Genomic DNA, 5,112 nt, shown 5'->3' on the forward strand with positions numbered 1-5,112 from the left:
GTTATTCTAATATGTAACAAAATAGATTTAAAATTAAAAATTTTAATATCCAAATATACATAGAGCTAAAAAAATCAAGAAATGACCCAATTTAAAAACGGGCTATGGATCTAAACAGAGATCACTTAAAAAAAGATATAAAAATGGCTTAGGCACCTTAGAAACTGTCCAACATAATTATAGAAATATAAATCAGAAGATTCATCTTAATCCAGTCAGACTAAGATCAAGAGAACAAATGATACCAAATGACACCAGCAGGTGAGAATGTGTAGAAAGGAGAACAGTGATCATTGCTGGTGGAATTGCAAAGTGGTACCACCATCATGAAAAGCAGTGTGGAAAACTCTTAAAAAAGTAAAAATGAATCTACCATATGATCTGGTTATACTATTCCTTGGTGTATACCCAAATGATTCATCCAACTGCAAAGATACTTGCATAGCCATGTTTATTGCTGCTCTTCTCACAATAGCTAGGAAATGTAAATAACCTAAACATCCCTGGACTGATCAATGGATAATGAAAATATGGTCCATTTACACAGTGATTGTCGTAAGCCGCGACTCTGTCCAGCAGAGTCCAGGAAAAACGACACAGACACCAAGGTGAGGTTCAAGCTTCTGTTTCTCTTGCATCCTTTATTCTCTCTCTTTCATTATCTCATACACTATGATGCTGCTTCTGTTCTGTTCTATTATATCTCTCACTCTTTATTCTCTCTCACTATGATGCTGTTCGTAGGTCCTTCTATTACACACCTCAGTTCTTTATATAGCATTTCCAACAGCCCTCCCCCCAGCCGGTACCAATCAGGGCTCACACACGTGCAGTGGCCAGGCAGAGTGTAGCTCATTATGCACGTAGCAAGATCATCAGGCTGGCAGCACCTGTTTTTGGGCTCACCATACTTCAGAGTTGGGGTAAACAAGCGGGATTCATGAGCCTTGGCAATCAGCCAAGAGTTGAAGTAAACAGCACGAGGTTTGGCAGCCAGCCAGGGCTCCATCTTTGGCTGGCTCGGCTGTGCTCGCTTCCCACAAGTGATCAAATTAGCAGTAAAGTGAAATAATGAAATTTGCTGGTAAATAGATGGAAGCAGAAGCTGCTATACCAGGAGAAATAAACAGACTTAGAAAAATAAGCAATGTATATTCTCTCTCATTTCTGGATCTTAGCTCCAAATCCTTAGATGTGAGCATATATCCTGATGTAACCATAGGAGCCCAGAAAATGGAAAGGATCTTTGAAGGTAAAGGGGAAGAAGGAAGGTGCTCAAGAGAGTAGAATAGTAGGATAATGGGAGAAATGGGGCACTTTAACTGGGAAATGAGGAGAAAGTGTTATACAGAGGGAGAGGAGGGAAAAATAACATTTATGTGTTGTGAATAACCGGAGGGAAATGTGTAAGTTCAAAAGTCTACTGAAAAATACACACTCCTGTGAGTAGCTGATGACTATATAACAAAAACCCTAGTGCCAGGAAGGAGAAACTTTCCCTTGAGTTGTTGGTTAGGGTCATTCAAGAGACTCCCAAAGTAACGCAAGCTATCGTCACAGCCCTCGATTGCCACCTAGAACTTGAAGGTAAGACCCTACTGCTGAAGACAGGCTGCACTTCAGAAACAGAACTTGGAGCAATTGAGCTGCAAGTGACATGGAAGCCTCCTCCCTGAAGACTATATTAAATGAAAACCAATTTATAAAGCTGAAATATATTTATAAATGCAACAGAAAATCACAATCACTGTTAGAACAACAAAAATAATGCAGTAAATTATAGGACATGGAGGAGGTGCAGAAAGCTGCAATGGGAAACAAGTTACATTTAAGGGAAAACCCAGAAGAATTACTGCTGGCTCAGAAGGCAAACTTTAAAAGTCAGAAGAGCCTAGCGCAATGTATTTCAAGTTATAAACAACTACAGATGCCAATCCAGGCATCTTTATCCAGCAAAACTCTATTACAGTCAAAAGTGGAAGAAAAATCTTTCATTATATAAATAGGCTGAAAGAACTCTTGTCCATCAAACCATCCCTACAGAGACACTGGAAGTAACACTGAGGACTGAAGAAAGGAATAGCCACACCAAAGAGGCTATGGAAAGAAAACAAATGAAACACATGGAAGTTTCTCTAAAATAGACAACATACTGGGGTGCAAAAGAATCCTCAATAAATACAGAATAAAAGGGGAAAATCCCAGGGCCACAGCTGTGTTGTAAATTTGGGGAAGCAGCTCAGTTGCTTAAAAAAAAATGGAGTCCACTGCCACATGGGTCTGAAATCTCTTTAAAGAGATTTAAAGGTTAGAGAAAAACTAAAAAATTCTATCAGACCACAATGCAATAAAACAAAATTAACGGCAAAAGAAGTTCTAGCAACTGCATGAACTATAGCCCTGAAACCACTCATTCCTCCCCAAAATGTGAGCAACAGGTGAACCCCAGAGCGCCCTGGGAAGAAGGGTGGTGCCTAGTCGACAACAGAGCAAGCTGAGGCAAGATTGGAAGAGGGAGAGAGCCCCAGGTGCGCCAGTCCAGAGCTGGGACCAGGAAGTGTGCAGCTGCTGGGGCATCCTGCAGGGCATTCAGACCCTGGGGTGAGACCTTGTGTGCCAGTGAAAGGTAGGGGAGACTATGGGTGGGCTTGAATGATGCATGAGCTGAATGAGTTATGAAAAGCCTTTTGTAAGTCACTCCCTCCCTGTCTTATAAACCATGTGAAACCCAAAATAAAAATATGTTATGCTGGTGTGTCTACATCAGGACCACAGGACCCTGTGAGAGTAACGGCAGGCAACTGGAGCCAGCACCTATAAGTGTATGAAGGATGAAACAATACAAAGTTACTCCATATAAGAAACCCAGAATGTGGAATGACTACAAAGAGATAACTAAAAATAGTAAAGAACTAACCAAATTAATGCCTCTTACCCATGCTATGGTACCTAACAAAGATCTATGGAGAAAGCAATTAATACAAATGGATAAAATCTTTCTATGCTGTGTTAGACCTTGTCTATGACTGATTTAATATATGATGTTAACCTTTGAGTGTTTTACAGATGTGAAACCCATTTGAAAGATATCACGTACACCTGAAGAAACAAAGGCCAGCTATGGCTGTAAGATTGTTGGGGTAAGACACAAGTAATACCCACCAGAATGGTTGGGAAAAGCCTGCAACACCTAATCCTATATGAAAATAGAAACAGAGGCTCCCAAAACTGTACAACTGTTAAGAAAAAATTACAGTACCTAGGGTGGGTTGCCCTCCTATGAGCTGTTGACCAGAGAGTTCCTAAAGGTCCTCAAATTAACCAAGGCTATTGCCACTAATGCTGGTTGTACATCAGAAAACTTGGTAAGGCTATGTTGCTGAAGACACTGCATTATGTGAGTGTGGGAGATGGAGAGATGAAGGCGAGACTAAGCTGAAAACTCCATGCCACTGGATGGATGGCTTTCATAGTGCCAGAAGGAGGTGTGCAGATAGTTGGGGAAAGGGGATCCCCTATGATTCTGCTCAACAATGGACCCTACATACTGTACACTATGGGCATGCCAAGCAATGCCTGCTGGTGTAATAATGGCTTGACTAACATACGTACAACTGACAAATTTCTAATTGGCATACATACAACTGACAAATATTTAATTGGATAAGGCCTGCTCCAAGGGGTGGAACACACATCTAGTATTGTAGACAAGGCCAATCCCCTGTGTCAGGGAAAGCTACAGGCCCCAGCAGGGAAAGAGTTGCAAGTATACTATTTAATGAATATGGTACACTTACTGGGATATCTTCTAGACATTTGTATTTACATTCATGTTTGTTTAAATGTGTCTACTTCATTCCATTTGTCTTCATAGTAGGGGAAACACCACTAAGAGAGATCAGTGGCCATGTCTTGAAGACAAATGATGGGGAGCCCCAAGAGATCACTATATCACTATTATCACCATGATACAAGAGAGATCGCCCTGCATCTGTCACCCCCACCAAGTCTCAGGGAAATTCGAGGTGGAAATGCTGGAAAGTTTGTAAGAGTTGGAGGACAGGTTTGGAGTGTAGGCTAGAAACCACTCATTCCTCCAAAAAGCATGAGCAATGGGTAAGCGCAGGGCACCTGGGAAGAATGGTGGAGCTTAGTCTCCAGCAAAGCAAGCTATGGCAAGACTGGAAGAGGGAGAAAGCCAAGGGTACAACTGTCTGGAACTGGGACCAGGAAGTGTACAGCTGCCAGGGTGAATGTCAGAGCTGTCCTACAGAGTGTTGTGGGGTGAGACAGCACATATATGGGGTGCAGACAAAAGCTAAGGTCGACTGTGGGTGGGGCTTGATGTCGTGTGAGTTTTGTGAGTTATGAAAAGTTGCCTTTTAGTAAGTTGCTCCCTCCCTGTCATATAAAACATGCAAAACCCAAGATAAAAATGTGTCATGCCGGCCCTTCCATCTCCGCCGCTGTTCTCTGCTCCTGGTTTGGGCCCTGCGCGATTCCTGGTCTTGGGTCCCCAGACACCTGGGGAACTGTGCTGCGTCCTGATCCTTTTCACCCAGGCCAGCTTGGTGCATTCCTTGGGCTCCAGGAGCATTGCTTCCACGGGACCTGGCCCGCCCTCACCTCTCCCTGCTTCCCTGGACTTGCACAACTGGCTAACTCTCCTGGCTCGCTCTCCCGCCCTCAGGCCTCTCTTGGGGCAAGTCTACCGTGCAGCCCTCCACTGCCGCTGTTCTCTGCTCCTGGTTTGGGCCCTGCGTGATTCCTGGTCTTGGGTCCCCAGACACCTGGGGAACTGTGCTGTGTCCTGATCCTTTTCACCCAGGCCAGCTTGGTGCATTCCTTGGGCTCCAGGAGCATTGCTTCCACGGGACCTGGCCGGCCCTCACCTCTCCCTGCTTCCCTGGACCTGCACGACTGGCTAACTCTCCTGGCCCACTCTCCCGCCCTCAGGCCTCTCTTGGGGCAAGTCTACCGTGCAGCCCTCCACGCCTTGACTCCACCAGCTGGGCTCACCCTTCCATCTCCCCTGCTGTTCTCTACTCCTAGCTTGGGCCCTGTGCCATTCCTAGCCTTGGGGCCCCAGACACCTGGGGAACCATTGCTTAT

The sequence above is a fragment of the Nannospalax galili genome, unplaced genomic scaffold, assembly GCF_000622305.1.
Source record: "Nannospalax galili isolate Female #2095 unplaced genomic scaffold, S.galili_v1.0 scaffold1127, whole genome shotgun sequence".
Taxonomy (NCBI): Eukaryota; Metazoa; Chordata; class Mammalia; order Rodentia; family Spalacidae; genus Nannospalax; species Nannospalax galili.